The following is a 19,625-nucleotide window of genomic DNA, read 5'->3' as shown; positions in this document are numbered from 1 at the left end:
TTAAACATACATGATATATATATATATATATATATATATATATATATATATATTGGTTTGCATTTATTAAATATACAAATAACATAAATATCAAACAGGAGAAGATTATTATTACATTTCCTTTCCAAGCAAGTGATTGGACAGTAAAAAGCAGCAGGCTGATGAACTTATCTCTCTGGCTCTCTACTCTTTCTCCTTCTAGCAGCAAGTTCTTTGTTAGCACATGATCCCTGAAGCTCAATTCATTGGTTCTTTGTACTGCGTCTCTTTAAATCAGTCTGAGGTTTTCTATACAAGAGACTGCAGGAATCTAATACCAGGTCAAATGAAAGTATTGACACCGCCTTCAAGAAAAAAAATAATTTAATGATGTATTAACCTCCATAGCTTTCTGCTGGAAAAACAATAAAAAAGTTGCATTTAAAATGTGTTGTATGCAAAATGAATTTTTTAGCTCGGCAAATTACTCTGATCCCCAATACAGTATATATTTTCAGAGAACCTGTAGAATAAAAACATGGAAGCTCAACCTTTTAATCGGTGCACTATTTTTTTTAAAACCTACGCTTTTATTAAGAAAAAAATGGGGTCAATTTACAACGCAGTGAATCTGACAGTCAGCCAATATTCTCTGGTGGAGAATCTTCCAGGTCCATATGTTTTCAGGTAGTGATTGATTCTCAGCCAGAGAATGTTGCTGAATGACAGATTCACTGCAGTATAAATAGACCTCTGTAATTCATCTTTTGTAAAATGTTAAAAAATGGGACTGTGTTAAGAAAATAGATATCATAGATATGTCAGACTTTAAAACTGAGTAATGATAAAAAATGACGATGCTTAAAACTGTCCATAAGCAACACTATAGAAAGCAATGCAGCTCATTCATTACAGTAAATGGTTTACAATAGACGAGAATTACCCTTGTAATTTTGATAAATATGACTGTCCTAGGTGCATTCATGTTTGCATATGTGTGCATACAATTGGGAGTGGGGATCCTTTCAGAATATATATATATATTGAGATAACCCTCTCCAGAAAGTCTCTATATTGGTCTATATAAGTTAAAGTATCATGGGGAACTCAGAGATACATGGGTTTACCCTAAAAATATTTGCTATTAGTTGGAAAATGTTTTCAACCCTGGACCAGATCCATTTCAAGTTTCCTGGAACCCCCAGGTTCTCCTATGATAGTCTATATTTCCAGTCTTGGGGAGCTTTAAATAATCTGGCCTTATATCTCTACTATCTACTCTACTACCTACTACTGAAACATGACGCTAAACCTAAAATTTTTGGTCTAGGATGCACAGCCATTTAGGTTACCAAGGCAAAAATTAATGAGGGTCTAAGACATGGGTTTTGTGAACTTTTTCTATGTATTTTAGGGCAATCATTTTTTTATTAATATGTATAATAAAATTGTTTATTTTTGGTAACAGATGCTCCCTGTCCCTGTCTTCACTTTTTATCCATGTACTTTTTTTTTACTTTTTACTATCACAAAGGAGCTGAAAAGTTACATTACAGGTCCTCTTTATGGACACATCAAGGAGACGTCTATTAGTTCCATGATGTCTAATGTCTCCAATGCACTGTTAATAAGCATACAACATAATAACAATACAATATAAATGCTGGATGAAAACTTGCCTGCAAAATAAGGTAGTGCATGCCTCTCTTATGGCAAGCCCAAGGCGACAGATAAGAAAGGTAAGAAAGGACTCTGGATATTCCTTAAAAAATTGATTCCTTTCCTAATCTGCATGGAGTATGCCATTCAAATTCTTTTTTTTTTTCTATATTAAAAAAGGCCTTTAAACACCTTAAAGGATGGTACATTTTGAAAATGAATAAATAATCACAGCCAGTATAAATAATTTCCTTATTCACATTCTGGTTGCTATACGAGGTCCTGAGATGTCAAAATTCATAATAACAGAGCCATGGGATAGGTGGATGACAAGACAGTTGCCGAAATAGCTGTCTCTCAGAGAGACAATGACATTATTAATGGACCATGCTGGACCTCCAATGCCTATGAATTAGGGGAAAGATATTAATTATATTTGACAATGTGACAAAAATGTTTTTGTTAATTTTATTCAATGTTTTACAAACACAACCCCCCCGATCTTTTAATGCTTTACACATCTATTCTCTTTTATAACCGTGTCACATTTGGGGTTGTCCACTAAATCGTTTTAATTGTTCTTCCATCCTCAAGGTTTTAAAGTGAAGCTTACCTGGTCCAAAAAGTTATTGAGAACAAAAAGATATTGCAAACATTCTGCATGTATATTTGTTAATCTTCAAGTTCACCGCCATGCAGCCACTGCAAAATAAAACCATTGGATTCCAGGTCCATACTTGGATGTTAACAGGTGTTATGTATGTCAAGAGGACCAGGACACCATCGGCATACTGCTTGTATGTTCTTTTTGTGTATGCATGGGTTTCCTTAAGCCTTTGAACTCTAGGTCCAGTTTTTAATTCCCAAAGCCCTTGTATTCCATGTCCATTCTTGGATTCTAGGTTATGTTATGCTATCCATATTATGCTAAGCATTTGCAAAGTGTTTGTATGTTCTTTAATGTTTGTGTGGGTTTCCTAAAATTCTAGGTTCAGTTTTGAACTTCTAAAACCTAAAACCCTTAAATTCTAGGTCCATACTTGGACATAGAACCCTTCCTAAAACCATAGGTCTAGACTATGGATTCTTAAAATCCTTGGATTCTAGGTCCAGACTTGGACCTAGAACCCTTGGGCCTTAAACTTGTCCTAAAACTCCTGGATGCTAGATATAGTTTTGGATTCCTAAAACCCTTAGATTTTGGCTCCAGAGTATACATGAAAGTTAACAGATGGTATGAATGGTAACACAGCCAGGGCACCACTTGCATTCTGCTTGTATGTTCTTTGCATGTTTGTGTGTGTTTCCTAAAACCCTTGAACGCTAGTTGAATTTTACTAAAACCCTTGGATTCTAGGTCCAGAAATTGACCTAGAACACCCTGGACCCAAAACACTTCCTAAAACCCTTGTATTCTGAGTCCAGACATGGTCTTCCTTGGAACCTTAAACCTTTCCTAAAACACTTGAGTGACCTAGAATCCAGACTTAGATTCTAGGTCCAGTTTTTTGTTCCTAAAACAATTGAATTTTTGATCCAGAGCTTACATAGTAACAGATGTTATGCATGTTATGCATGTAGTGCTATCCATGTTATACTAAGCACCTGCATAGTGTTTGTATGTTCTTTTCATATTTGCATGGATTTCCTCTGTCACTTCAACTTCCTCCCACATTCAAAAGCATAATGGTAGGTTTACTGCCCCCTTCCCCCACAGAAAAATAGGCTTTAGACCATTTAGAAACATATAATTACAGTTGGATTCCAAGCTCCTCTGATGGACAGTTAGTGGAATAACTATGGACTATGGAAAGAGCTGTGTAATTTGTCAAGACTATATAAATTCATGATCATGTACATGGGATTGCTCTTACAAGATGATATCCCTTCTGTAATAAAATATGCTACCTGACTGATCAAAATTTGTGAAATACTCTCTTCTGTCCTCATTTTGTCATGGGTGCCACTATAATCAACTGGATTTCATCTGGGTCATGATCTTCGGCCTTGATTGGCCTTTGCTTGCAAAAAATATCCTGCCACCATTTTTTACCACCGTGACCACCATTTTGTATTGCAGAACTATAGTATCACTTTCAATGGTAGAGCCACAAAGAAAAGTAGAAGGTCGTACTTGCAGAAGAAGTTGAGGGTCTGATGTACAATCTGGGACTGGGCTTTTGGAGGCTCCATATTTACATACTTATCTAGGTGTAGTTGTCTTAATAAAATTGTTTCAGGAATCCCTGTGAATGTTCCCAGCCTCATATTATGCAAGATGAGTAAAGAGCAAAAATATTTAAAGATTTCTTTGCTCGTGCAACAATGGATTAAGAGGAAGTCTACCTTTCCCCTGTCCTAAAGATTTCTTTCTGATGAATTGTAGATTTTTTACATTTTTTTGTTGGGTCACTTCAGCCATGTTTGAAGGTCAGCATAACCAATCAAATATAATTTCCTTTATATTATAGATTTTCTTTAAGCCCCATGCTCCTTACTCATGTGCTTAACTGTGCCATTTTCATCATCATGTTACCATACAATTGTACGGCTTCTTGAGCTGCATAAAGTTGGAAATAAGTATTACCAACAACATTGGTATATAATTTGTTTAATTTATTATTTTAGCTGACTTCTTGTATAACTGAAAGAACAAAGCTCATACGATTAAACGTGGTGTGGTCCTAATTGAATTACTTACAGCAGTTATAATGTGATATTGGGTTCCAGGGACAGAAGGGTGGATCTGAGCTGGCAATCCTTTTTATTACTTAGTTACATCGATAAAATATTATACTATTTTACCATCAAAAACAGAGCTAAGTGAGCATTTATTTTATTATTCTGAGCTTTTTGTTTAATCCGTTCACCACATATGCTTTTTAATTAGTGTGCAAATAAACATTTTGCATGTGGTGATACTAAAGAAAAAAGTCTAGCCCCATGAAGCACACCTCCTTTATTTCTCTGTGTGAATGGGCACACATTTTATTTGTGTTGCCTAGATACCAACAAAAAAAATTTGCATTTAAAACATTTAAGTGCTGTCTCCTATCTAAAACATACCTGATTGTTGCTACGACAACATTACCGAATTAGCGAGAGAAACATAAAGGAGACAGTACCATTAAACCATAATGCAGCTTTGACTATACGCCATCATGAGAAAGCACTTCTACTAATGCCAGGTTTCTTGTGTGTTTGTATTTACATCTCCACTATATTGTCATTTTACCATCTTCAAAATTGATGTGTTCAGTTTTCATTGATTGGTATTTCTTAATGCCACAGCATTGGGTGCAACAGTTTGGGGAAGGCGCTTGCGCTGTTCCAGCGTAACCTGTGCACAAAGCCAGTTCCATAAAAGTTTGGTGAGTTTGGTGAGTATAAACTTAAGCCTTGAAATCAACCTATTCAACTTTTTGAGTTGTATAGGTCCCCCAGCTTCAAGTCAGATCTTCTTGTTGAACCGGATCTCACAAAAGCACTTTTGTCTAAATGGGTTCAAATTTCCACAGACACACTCCAAAAATCTTTGGAAAGCCTTAACAGAGACGTCGATGCTTATAGTTGAATGGGGACTCTATGGTTTGGGAATATAATGTCAAGCAACACCTAAATCAGGGGTGTCAAACTCTGGCCCGTGGCATCCTTTTTTTTGGCCCCCAAAATAATTCCTAATTTGAATTGCAATTCATATTAAGCTGCTGTTCTATAGACGCGAGTACAATGCCGCTACTACAAATCCCGGCATCACTCGCGTCTATAGACCAGCTGCCTCCCTGCCTATGTGTTCCAGAGAATGCAATGTGAAACCAAATAATGCAGCAATTCATTTAGTTTCACATTGCATTCTCTGGCAAAGTAAAACAATTAGAAAAAACAATAAGACAAAACAAGACTACTTACCCTACTATACTACTGTCAACCATGCAGATTACACCAAAGTGAAAGTTTTGTCACACTCCAGGAAAATTCTTAGGCCTCTTTCTCTATTATAAGCCAATTCCAGATTGAATGTTAGGCAAAACATCTTTGTTTACATATGTAAATGTTTTATATCTAATGAGAAGGAAAAACTTCCTCAATTTTTTTCAATACATTTCAAGTTTATCCCGCGACTCGGTCTAAATTTGAGTTTGACACCCCTGACCTAAATCATCAGGTATGAAAGACATGTAATTTGAAATGCTTGGGTACTCAAAGGAAGCCTAAAGGATGCCTATTTATTTGGAAATGACCCACCTAAGAGATTGGAAACATGGTTGATGGCTGGTTGAGCTTCAAGAAAAAGAACTGAGCAGTAGATAGTGACTGGATGTACCAGATGGAGGTCAGGATTCATAGCAAAGAATAAGGGTTCATCAATCCTTGGGTTGAAGAGAATGTCTCACTTTGCTCAATCCAAATAAAGTGAACGTTTCTTATGAAAGCTCATCTATTTCCATGACACCTTCATTGTGCTCCTCCATTGGGCCATTTATCTATCAAATATTGTTTGGTGTTGGTCAAAAATCAGTGAATACTTCAAGTCAAGATTTACAAAAAATAATATACTTGCCCCTCTCCATCACATAACCTATGGCCACTAATTACAGATTCCTTAAGGAAAGGAGAAGAATTCACATACTTCCTCATTCCAAAAGTATTGAATATTTTACAAGGGCTCCGATGTGAAACTGGCAACGTGAGTATCAGTGGGCAGGAAGGTGATCGATGTACAAAGTGATAGATTCTTATCCAATGTAAAATTAAATTTGCTTCCCTCACAGAAGAAATTGAATATTTACCTCTCTGGCTGCTCATGCCGATAATGTTTCTGTAAAAAAAGCAAAAACAAAACAACTAGTTGTAAAAGTGAATTTTTAGTTTCGTGTGAAAAAATTGCCAGAAGGCAGGATTTTTTATTGCAGGTGGAACAGATTTCCCTTCTGCAAATAAACACGCCTCTTTACAATCTCTTTACAAATCTCTTTACAATTTCCAGGTACACGGAGCCGCACATGCGCAGTTCAGTAGGAGATGCTGGGATATGCTGGCATACCTGCAGAGGGACGTCATCCTGGCATGGCCAATCAATATGGCTAAAGATCCAACACCTGGAAGAGGTGCAGCTAAAGAAGTCAGAGACAAGGGAAGACAGACGATTGTGTTTATTTTAATGCAGAATGGCGATCTCCTGTCCTTTCTGCAATAGAGAACCTACCTGGCTGCAATTTTTGTGTTTGTTTTTTTTTTTTTTTTTTACATTTTTATTTCCACTTTCCGTATCCATTATTTTTGAGCTTGTCGCTTTCCTTTTTCTGCTCTATGCACTGTGGTGACGTGGGGGCCCACTGAAGCACTGAGAGTGGTGGACCAGGACTTCTACAGATTACTTTGCAAATGTTTTACCCTGAATTCAACAAAGATCGGTGACATTGGCAGTAGGAGAGTATTAAATATCTAATTTGCAGGGAGAATGTTTGTTTACTCATTGATTTTAGCAACAGAGCCATTTTAAGCAAAACATTGCACATGCTAAAATCAATAGTAGAGACTAAGATTAGCTAAACTAGGATTTAAAAAAAAAATCAATGGGACCATTCACACCAGAACACAGTGTGCTGCAATGCATGGATTGTCATGCAATTGATATATACTGCCCGTTCAAAATGTATTGGCTGAATAGCACCTTATCGAGCAAGAATTTGGTTATAAGACCCCATGACCTGTAGCAAAGCCCTTGCATCCCAATATCTCAAGGACAAATGTTATGGAGATCCTACTTCTTTTTATGGAGAGGACTTATTGTATTTTTCTGATTGTGAACTGCAATCATATATGATCAGGGATTTACTTATCACACCAGGTGCATTACATTTAAATACTGTTTAGGGCAAAACACAGAAACCCGAACACACCCCGCAAATGTATGCAAATGTTTGCATTTAGTAATAAAAAGCAAACTAGGATTATTGGCTTTTTCAACATAACATTTTTTAGTGTTCCATTTTAAATGGCATATCCCCATTTACAACCTTCTTGCAACATGAATGGTGAAAGGTAGGATTTGGCTAAGGGTTTCGGAAAAGAGTTATTACTTTATCAGATTTGCAATTTGACAGGTTTTTGTAACAGCTGTTTAGGAGACTTCTATATCCCCCCGGAGTTGTTTTATTTTGTTCCTTAATACCCAGTTTATTATAGTTTGAACACTCTACTGCCACGCTCTGAAACCTGCAATCTTTTTTCTTTGCCATCATTTGATTCTCATGAGAATGGAGCAAACTCCTCACAATTTGTTTTTCAATTAAAAGCACAGGTTTATGTGTTTCAAATTATGGATTATCCCAACCCGTAGAGAGCACGAGCAACACTTTTAACACAGGATTTAAGATTTTAGAACAAAGCTTTTCATTTTAGATAATCTGCTTTATAACTGAATTGCCATTCTCTGTGAGAGATTGATAATTCTTGTTTTTTTTTTTTCTTAACTAAAATCATATTTTTTATTAATAGTAACTATTTTATGAGGATTCTAGGTTTTCTAATGCTGCCTAAAACATAAAAGTACTGAATCATGTACTAAATAACTATAAAAGTTATAGTTCATTGGGGTGCCGTTGCGTCCAAGGGGTTGATAGAAGAATGGTCCTTTCATAGAGGAATCAGATTAGTGAATTTTATTCTAATTCATCAAGATGATTGACATCTATTAGCAAGTTGGGGGGCTCTGCCATCAATTTTAAATAGTATTCTACATACACACACACTTGCAAATGTCAGCTCAGTGTACATATTATAAAAATATTGTGGCAAGCAGGTAAGACGACTTTATTGCAAAAACGACATGGTGGGCCTGATTCACCAAGGATCTCCAAGACCGAAGAAGATGGAACCAAGGAGATCAAGAAGCTGTCCATTTATGTCCATAGGACATAGCAGACAGCTGCCCATGGCTCCCACCTTCTCCAAAGCCCCAACTGATGATAGGGATAATAGGGATGCAAGGAGCTGAAATGCTGTGCATTTGGGGCCCCCACTTCATAGTTGCCCAATTTTGCCTAAAATCATCCCTGGAGGTAGAGAAGGACACGGCAAATGTTGATAGGAGTAGAGGAAGAACCTCAGGCTGCTCCTGTTATTTAATTGACCAGTCAGAAGGCTTGGAGTAGGGGGGGACAATACCTATATTTTTGTGAAGGCTTGTTTAGATTGGTTGGTAAAGGCTTATTTTCTTACCATTACACATTTTAACAATTCTGAAATAACCACCGATCTCTCTCAATAAATTGACTATGAGTGCTTGAAAGGGTTTTTTTTTACAGTTAGCAATGACACTAAATTGTGGAATGAAAAAGCTTTCCAAAGTCCTGCTTTTAGGCATTTTTAGGCATTTACTATGAAAGAGTACGAGAATTTTTTTTCTCTTTCTATACCCCAAATATTTAGTTCCCCTGCAAGACAATGTAAGAAGCCCCTTTAGTGTTCTTGGTGTTTTTGTTAAAGCATGGTACATTTTATCTGCCAGTATCCCATGTGCCAAATGGTTGAAATTTGGTGCCTGATAAGTAGTAACTGTATTGCATGTATGTGACCATCCAAGTGGTGGTGGCCATTTGTCTGTGCTGTCTGGCAGATCTCCGTAAATCTCGGAACTAGGTAAAAAGAAATGCTAATTCTGTGTATATGCATTTCATCTGCATGGTTGGAATTCCTCTTTAATGGTCACACATTTGTGCCTTAGTTTTACCTCATGTATAAATGGCTTGTAATGGTGTGTATTGGACTTCAGAATTTCATCTTTTCCTTTAACATATGGTATAGAAAAATGAAAGGAGGAAGCTCTTTAGCTGTAGTGAGCAATACTAAGGAGATTTTTAATTTAGACATGTTTTGTGCTGGAGTATATAGACATTTGCAATGAAATTACCATGCAATCACATTTACATGTATAGATGTTTGAAAGCAAAACATATGTCAAATGTCCTTGTGCATTAAACCATATCCAAAGTTTTACTCTATTTACACTCATGAAAGATCAGGTTTCATTTTCTACCTTGACATAAAATATTCATAAATAGGAGTCCTTCCTCTGTATTGACAAACCATTTAAATATCTTTTAGGAAGAATTCATAAATATTAGGTTATAGTAAGTGTCAATATAAACACAACCACTTAAAGCGGAACCTTCACAAGAAATAAAATAACACTTATCTTTATGGTGAAAAGCCCTCAATCCCTCCATTATCAAGCCCAACAAGTCCCATGTCATCTTGGCTTCTCTCCTCTTTCTGGTGCTGGATGGAATGGCGAGTGCTGTTATCTTCTTTTTTTCTCCTCTTTTCCTTATGTCACCAGAACTCACAAGATGTGTTATGTGTCTTCCTGCTTGTGTGAGATTAAGCACTTTTTTTTCTTATTACGTTAAAGGGAAGCCACTGATGACGCATGCCCAATATCAGGCATGCTCAGAATGAGCAACCTCCTGGGATATGTGACACAAGTATCTTTACCACTATAGAAGGGGAGGAGACCCCCCCCCCTAAAAAATAAAAAGTATTAAAATTAAAAACATGTATATAAGCCACTCTTTTATATAGTGTTAAAAAATATCACGATAGGGCTGCTTTAACATCACAATCAGGGGAATGAAAGACACTTCCCTGTATAGAGGAGACCATTATAAGTGACTGGCTTCGCAGACATGTAGACTGGACCTAAGTTTCCTACAATTTTATATTTTGGAATTATGATTCAATTATGTTCTTCAGGGCCCCCAGCAAAACTCTGAGTACCCCACAAAAGCAAAAATGATATCAAAGTGTCAGACCTAAGCAATCCCTACAGCCACCAATCAGATTCAAATTATTATATCCTGTTATGTGATGGTTATCTAATATTTTAATATAGCCTATTACCTTCTGGTTGTAGTACTGGTCAGGAAGATCATGCCAAGCTTCATAAGCGGATTCTTGCATTAACATGGTATGACTAAAATAATTGCGCATGGTCAAGTGTCTTTAGATATTTGCATACATATAGGCATACCACCTGTTTAATTTTAGCCTTAAATCTTCAGTGCTGAGAGATATTTGGCTGTTTTACCTGTGATTCTGCGTTTGTTTCTAATTCTTAAAACTAACCTGGCACGTCCCTGTTTTTTTCTTTCTGCTCATCTCCTTCTGTATTGATCCTGATGTTTTCTTCAACTCTTACAATTCTTGCCTCCTGCTCTGTTTCACTACTCACAAGCTGCTGGAGCTCTCAGTCGATGATGATACATCTGCTTGCTGTATTGATACCGTCTTGCCCACCTGTTGATGACCCTGGGCCGTTTCTGACCTCTAATTCTGTGGTTTGGATTTGAGCCAATCGCATGATAGCTTTGAACATTTGACATTTGGTTTGGTTATAATAGAACTGAATAAACCAAGTTATCTTTGGGCTTTGCTTAGCTTGTTTTTTGTACACAGTGGGCAGACACAGCTTGCTGTGTATTATGAACAACAGGCTCGCCGTCATTCCTAAACCTAGCAAACATCCAGTTTGTAAGCCCATTGTCAAAGTTTACTGGGGTGAGCAATCCTAATGACTTCTTTAACACACTGATATAAAGGGCTATAAGTCCATTGACAAGATGTATTGCATGGAACGTTTTCACTGTTGGTGGTTTTATGGTGGCGATGGGCTGGTAATTAACACAGAGGGCAGGAGTTGCAAGCTGTGTACAGCTAAAGGTTCACAAATGTTGTTTGCCTTACTAACAAGAGGTTGGCTGAGCAAACTTCAGTTTATATTCAAATATTTAAAATTTTTGCCCTGGTTTGGCTAAATGGACGTTAAACTGAATTGAGAAAATTTGAGCAACATTGCTCTTTTTCATATCAGTTACTTTCTTCTGTTGTCTATTCCATCCATCTGTTGGCAATGCCCCGAAATTGCTATGAGGACAGTACCATCACCATCCACCTGCCACTTCTTTTCATCCCTATCCTTGTACCCGGGGATGCTAAAGCAGTAAGAGAGGCCACCCTCATCATCTCAGACTCCCCATTAGGTGTTATGACTGGTAGGGCTGGATTTGTACTTATTTTCTTTCCTAGGCCAGCTAGCCGGTGCTCGAGGGGTGAACTTGGGAGGGTGGCTAAGATGACAGTGGAAGGTCATCGATGGGAGCCATGATTATTGTGGGTAGCCCCATGCTAAGCACGTGTATGTGTTATAATATTCATTTTACAGACGTGATAGCAGTACAAATGTTACCCATAGTGGCCATTGCACCATATGCCACGGCCTGGAGGCCTTGTGGGGAATCTGGCCCTGATGACAGGTGCTCAGCAGCTATAGAAGAAGTGCTCACTACCTGGCTATACAGAAGATTAGACTTTAGTGTCTAATGGAGACCAGATCTTTGCACTTGTGGTAGTCACCCCTCAACCACTAAAAACGAGCAACTCACAGGCTAAGATGCAATTTTTGTGTCATTGGTTCTTTTGCAATGTGTAATACATAAAGCTATACATTCTCTCAAATATTTTTCAACAGTCAACTGCTCTATACCAGTGTTTCTCAACCAGGGTTCCAAGGAACATTAGGTTCCTTCAGAGGTTGCTAGGGCTTCCTTAATCAATTTGTGCCTCCCAGGTCAGTTTACCTGGTACCAGTGATCATTCTGGCTATTTGTGGTAGCCTTTCCAATGGCCAGAAATGTAAGAGGCATTCTTCCAATTGATCATTACTCTAAGACATTTGAGGTGTGGACATAACAATTACTGCAGGGGCTGCCTGAAGACCAGAAAATTATTTTACGGGGTTCCTCCCTGTCAAAAAGGTCAAGAAACCTGCTTTATTCAGAACCATATCTCTAAGCAATCAATGCATTTGTCCAAATGACCCATGTCTTTTCAGCTTTTGCTTTATCCATTGGTGTTTTAAAATCAATCTATATTTGTAACATCTGAGGAGGTGATTATAACAGATGATGATTCCAGATGGTTGGAGTACAGAATATATTTCTTATCAGCATGTACGGCTGTCTCTTCCCAGCTAAGGTTGTTTGCTTATTTTGATAAGTGTTTTTTTGTTGATGGGCATTCAAATTACCTCTGTCCATATGGGGTCAGCTATCAGCAGATAGGCTTAATAGAATCTATTGAATGAAGGACCGACCTAGCTGCAAAGTGTAAAATGTTGTAATGCTGCTAGCTGTACAAGATGTACAAGATAACAGCCTGATAGCAAAAAATGTTTCAGGAAAAAAACCAAATATCTGCAATTACATTTGTAGACACTTTGTTTTTTCTGTGTTTTTTTAATGTTGATTACATGAAACTCGGAATTTACAGCCCTTCCACCCAAAAAACTTTTATTTGAAAATAATATAATATATATATATTATTTTCAAATATATATATTCCACACTCTTTTAAAGCAAATCCCAACCTAACCCAAGAAAAAGTGCTTGTAGCACCCAGAAACACGTACTTGAGTTGCTGTCACTCCGCATATTCTGGAAACCAGTGATTGGAACCTGCTCTTTGGTGCTTTCTCCTTCTATGTTATGGCATTACTTTTCAAAGACTTCAGGATGTTTTAAATATCCCAATTTTAGGTAAACGACAGGGCTTAAAAAAAAGTCGGGATGGAGTGGAAATGAGTATTTTTTTTATTTTTTTTTTCCCAATGATCAGCTTTATATCCACCTTTACTCCCATGACTTTTTCCATACAATTTCAGTGACAGGCCTAAAGGGTATGATGGTACCTTAAATGTGAAATTGACCTTTACAACCTCTCCAAAAAATACAAACTGAAAAAGCTTGTTGATGAATGGATAGAAATATAAGTTAATATGAATGCAAACAGAATTTATTGCAGCTCAAACAACTGTAGGGGAATTCAAGGCAATTAAACTAGTCTTAAATTCAAAAAATCACCAGGAGGTAAAGCTTTTTTTGGAGACATGCAATGTGAAGGAGTGTGCTATTCGTTGTGGCAGTGAAGAGCCTAGCTCAATTCCGGGCATTGAATAGAATAGACTTGGATGCTGGGGATAAAGCAAGAGTTTATCACTGGTGGGCCAATGGCCAAAAAAGGATCTTGGTGGACCTAGAATTCGGGGTATTTAATGGTAAGAAGATCCTGGACCTGTGATTATTCCAGATACCAAAAGAAAAAACGCACTGCATGCTTACAAATTATGGCAAAAGCTTACCACCCACCAATTTTAGTTCAATTTTTAATGCAGGTTGAATTATCTCATAGACAGTTGAAAGCATGTTGCATTTGACTGCCTGCAAGCACTTTTACTACTTGATTTTATAACCCATTAAAAAACGATGACCAAAAGTGAGCATACTAAAGATGAAAAGAGCTGAATTGGGTAAAAAAAGCTCAGGCTCCATAATACATCATGTTTGCCTGCTAAATGCAATCTATCAGTGTGGTGGTTTTTAGATTTTATATTGGCTTCTTTTTTATGACAAAGGAGGTTAGGTTTTAATGCAGAATATTTAGTAATTCAAGAGGTTTTCATTTGAAACTGTATCTTATTTCCCCAGAATATTCTTTAAATAAACACTCACAAAGCAAAATGCAAATTTTGCAAACTTTCCAGAACAGCTAAATGTAATTACATCTCTGGGATTATCTGTGTACATTTAGACAGGACCAGCTTGCTGGAATAATATGCACTCTCTGGTATGAAGAACAGACATGGGGGGTTGAGCAAGCCCAATTTCGAGCATTACCCTCCAGTCTATTCCATTTCAGCACTACAGGGCTGGACAGCTTCCTGTGAATCCTTGTATTTTGTGCTTCAAGGCAAGAGCTAATCCCATTGATTACTTGACAGTTAACAGATTCATTCTCTCCCTATCATATTCTTACAGATGGCATACAATGAGTGGCTTAGCCGCATCATACAACTTAGAAACCTATATTTACAGATACAGTTTAATAACTGCATGAGGTCAATTTAAATGGTTACTGTAGTGTTCTGGTTTCCACTTATACAGCTACATACAAAAAAGAAAATTGTGGGACAAGAAAATTGATGGTATAAAGAGCTCCTTCATTATGTTATGCCATTATTATGTAATTGTATTCATATGTACTGTATGCAGACTATAGCTCATTGTGTTGCGGGTTTGCCTTTTATCTATTCTGAATTACCCTGCTCTCTTCATTATTAAAGGAAATTTATGTTGAGTGGTAGATTTACTTTAAGCCTTACTAACAAGAACAATTACTTTTAACTTACAAGTGACTGTGGCAGCATGGTGGTAGGGTTTTGGCTTCCCTCACAAATTTGGACTTGTGCTGTGTTAGGGACATTATGTCGACCTTTCATAACCTTTGTACCCCTGAGAACCCTGGGAATCATTTCAGGTCTTTTCGTACCCTATTAAAGTCACTTTATTGGAGCTCTTGGGGAACCTCTGCTAAAGCTAATTATTGGGGGGTCATTGGAGAAAAAGCCCAGCCTCCTATTGGTGGTCAGTGGAAAGAATGCCCATCTTTGTTGTGATGGCAAGAATGCCTTCCCAATAGATAAATCAAAAGTCCATTTGTGTCATACAGCTGGCTCTACCAAGTGTTGTTCCTGGTACTATCCAGGAGTTACCAAAGGGGAAGTTAGTCAACCACAGTTCAAGAAACCTCTAACAACCTCTGGAAGGCTCCACAGAACCCTGGTTAGGAACCGCTGCATTCAACTGTGAGCTCCTCTGTGGAAATAAATACAAGAGATTAAAAAGGACCTATAACCACATTTTATTTATATAAAAGGGTGGGATTTTTTACATTTTAGTAAGCATTTTTTTTGGAGACTGAATTGGAAACCTTTTGTGACATAAGTCCTTCTGCACATGCCGGAATGTAAAACAAATGCATATCTCATGTATGTAAAGTAAAATATTGGTTGAAGTGATCAGAAGCCAGAATTTAAAAAAGAAGATGGCCACACCTGCTGTCCTGTGCACCAGAAAGAAGGAAGCCAGGATGGCACGGGACCTACTAGACTGGCTTTGTGGAGGGATCGATGGCTTTTCACCAGTAAAGGTAAATGTTATTTATTAATGTATTTCTTTTTTAATGAAAGTTCTGGTTTAAATGTTCACACACCTTAAGAATTTTTAAACCCCAATTCAATGACCTCCTGAAATAAACTACACCAACCTCCTATAAGCTTTAACATTTACCAGTTACCAGTCTTATAATATATTCATTACATAATATTCATTGTACCTGCAATATAGGTTCATCTTTAGGCAATTCTGTTCAAGGGGAGACAATTCCATACTGTACTCAGGTATGGTCACCCGCTTACGTGCAACACTGGTGGACATGAAGAGTCTGAAAGAGCTTAGAGGCAGCGGCACTGAGATACAAAATTAAGATGAAAAATGTAAAAAAAAACATTTTATAAAATTAAATTTTTAAAACACATCAATAAAGTGTTTTATGTCTAATGCAACATCTTTTGGCTGCTGGACATACTTAGTAATATGTGATAGTTAAACAAGCAATTGAGATCAGTATCATATACAGCTGGCAGTGTGTTAGGGAGCAATAACCCATGTAATAATCTTTGTGAATTGCCTTTTCAAAAGTCAAATTAGCTGCAAAAAATCTATAACTGTGTGTGTGATACATTTACCTGATCCATGCATTAACAAAGTGAAATAAAAAGCAATTCAGTTACATGAATAAAATAGCAAATATACAATGCTTTTATTCACTAAGCCTAAAGGTTATGTACTTATATCTTTACACACAGGGCAGGTATGTCAATGATGGCTCCGCAGTGTTGAGTTGTCATGAAACAGCCTAGGACTTGTCTACCTATGGACAACTGCAGCATGTTTGGATTGAGTTAATGAGTAGACTGCATGTCAGTTTGCTTGCAGTAAGTCAATTAATATTAGCAGTTATGTTCCACAGTAACAACGAAGTGACTGCTCGGGTGCCAGTATTTATTAACATGACTCACATGATGGTCTGTCATGACTGGAGCAGCAGTTTAATTAACTGCATAGAAGAGAACACAAATACTACGTGTATCTAATATACTGCCTGCATAAACATCAGTTTTACATTTGTTTTTTGTAGATTTAGCTGCACTTTTCTATTTTCAATTGGATATTTTTAATGATTTTGTTTTGCCATTTCAAAATTATTTTAAGTAATATAAGTATTCAATAGGCTCTAACATTATTATTAATAAATTACTATTATTAAACAGGATTTATATAGTGCCAACATATTACGCAGCTCTGTACATTATTACAATGCTTTTAAAACTTAAAAAGATATCAATATCATCAAATATATTAGCCCAATGTTTCTCCATCCATAGACCCCTAGGGTTCCTCCAGAGGTTACTAGTGGTTCCTTTTTGGCTGTAGGAGGAATTCTTCTTACTGACCACCAAACTAATGTACTGTGAGTTGTGGATATAGTATTTATAGAAGGAATTCCCTGAAGGGTTCCCCATGTTAAAAAGGTTGCAAACTGTATTAGCCTATTATTAAAGTGCTGCATGGCAATTCTGCAGAAAGGGTCTTCAGGTGTGGAGGGCAAGCATTGAAAAAAATTTGCAGGGAGTACAGAGGTGCACCAATAATTCAATGATAAAGGGGTAGAAAGAATATGGCATTGGGGTCAGGTTGCAAAAAAGAGTTTAGTTTGTATTTTTAGTTAAATATGGTTGCTTTTCATTATTTTTTACATGTACCACATAGCACTCTATATTATGTATTACAATGTTACAATTGGTGTAATTACCATATATTTCAAAACTTTTGGGCACTGGATGTTGAAAAATGATTGGACAAGACCGATCTAGTGTGTCCTATCGAATCTGTTCCAATGGAAGAATATTCAACAACACATGTTGAATGTCACACTGGCATGTAAGCAGCCCCAATTAGCAGATGGGACAAATAGTTTTTAGCCATGAATACTTTTTTTTAACCTTAGGTTATAATCTTTATTTATTTTTTCAGGGGATCGCAATGTAAGCACTTTTTTAAAATAGTGCTCATATTATTCATGAAAAATAAAACTCCACATTTGTCACAGGAGTTTGATGAATGCCAACCAAATACTCATGACAATGCTTGGCTGGTAGCTGGGTTTGTGGCGGACTGGTGGCTGTCGTCTGTGCAGAAGTCGCTGGGGAACAAGGTGTCTTGTCCTAAAATTGAACATTGAAAAAAAAATCGATATGGGTCTTTTTCATGCATGAGACATCACAGGTTTGCTCACCTTCTTCTTTTTCTAGTGTTGGGTAGGTCCTCTGCAAAGAACAGTGTGATGCAATAAAATAAAACCACTCTTTGCATCAATTTCCTGTGAACCCAGGCCAGCCTAATTGTACACCCCTGGGGGCTGGTTCCCAACAACATGGGCCCACAGGAACTGGCTTAAATGATGTTGGCCATCCTTCACCCTGGTAGATGACCAGGGCTGGAGTGCAGAGCAGGACATTCTCAGGTCACAGTACCCCTGTACGGTGAATTTTGAACTAAGAACAGATTTTTATTGTTTCAAATAATGCTGGAGAGTGCACGAGGAATAAACACTAAGCTAAATTTCAGCATAAACACGTTGTGGGCCAATACAGGTAGATTTGGAGATATGATTTTAGTATTATTGAGTTCATTCCTTCCATGAAATATGTGTCCTAGTTACTGTTAAAGCACTTTGAACACCTTCTACAACGTTTTTAGTCCATTGATACTGTGCCAGTCATTAAACATTAGAAACGATCCTGACCTGGGATCTCTGTGGACTAGACATAAACCATCTGGTCCAAGTGCTTTATTCACATAGAGGTTTCCTGTTCTTCTTCAAGGCATATTGATATTAGCTGATGTGGTTTGAGTGTGCGTTTTAATCTAATTATTATTTTTATTGTCCTTGGCATAGCTGCTATTTGTTTCTGATATCCAGGGACAGTTTCATGTGCACAAGATCTGTGATTCGAAATTTTGGAACCTGCAGAGGTTCTCGGTTTTCAATACTGAGCAACGTTTTATCGAATCCCTTTATTCTTCAGGCTATAATCAAGTTCTATTTACCTTTTCTAGGATTTTGATGCAATATTTACTGAACTGAAGCTTTAACAAGGCAAGGAAAGCACTAGTGGTTCAGGATAACAAACATGATCCCATGGGTTACTTATTCCTTAGTGAAACAAGAGCCTGTGAGCAAAAAGTAGCTGGAAAACAGAACGATTGGCTATTTAAAAAACATATATTTTATTCTAGCATGAGCATTACTGCACTGCACTACACAAACAGCATTATTCTTGTGTGACTGACAGCTGTGCACTGGCTGCTTTTTTTATTATTGTGTCCCAGGCCACAGTCGGCATTTGCCACTGCCAGAAGTTTTAGATCTTGAAGATCCTACCAGTCCATGTAGTTCTGCAAGAAAATTAGGACTTAATGGTAGACCTAAAAAATATTTTTAACTTTATTTTGCAAGCTGTTTTTTGAATATTTTATAGCTAGAAAAGCTTTTATGTTCAGACAGGCCATGAGGTTGCAATATCAGCGAACTGCTGCCTCCGAGGAGATGCTACAAGTATTTTCTCCCCAAAGCAGCCCTATAGAGAATTATTAATATTATTATTATTGATAAACAGGATTTATATAGTGCTATTATATAACACAGCATTGTACAAAAATAGGGGTTGCAAAAGACAGACAGATACAGTCACTGACACAGGAGGATGAGAGGGCCCTGCCTTGAAGAGCTTACAATCTAGGAGGTGAGGGGAAATATCATATAATAGGAGGGGGAATGAATAGGGGCAGGTGTGAACAGTACTCAATTGCTTTAATATTAAAACTAGCACTAAGGTGTGCAAGGTTTGCAAGGTGCCAGCCTCTGAATCACATGATCCCAAGACAGGATCAAACCTGCCCTAAATCCCGGCACTTTGCAGGGAAAATACTTGTTTAGGTCAGGGCAGGATATAAAAGGCACTTTTA

This window comes from Pyxicephalus adspersus, chromosome 6, assembly GCF_032062135.1.
Source record: "Pyxicephalus adspersus chromosome 6, UCB_Pads_2.0, whole genome shotgun sequence".
In the NCBI taxonomy this organism is placed as follows: Eukaryota; Metazoa; Chordata; class Amphibia; order Anura; family Pyxicephalidae; genus Pyxicephalus; species Pyxicephalus adspersus.
The sequence above is the reverse complement of the archived record's forward strand: the minus strand, read 5'-3'. Positions refer to the sequence as shown.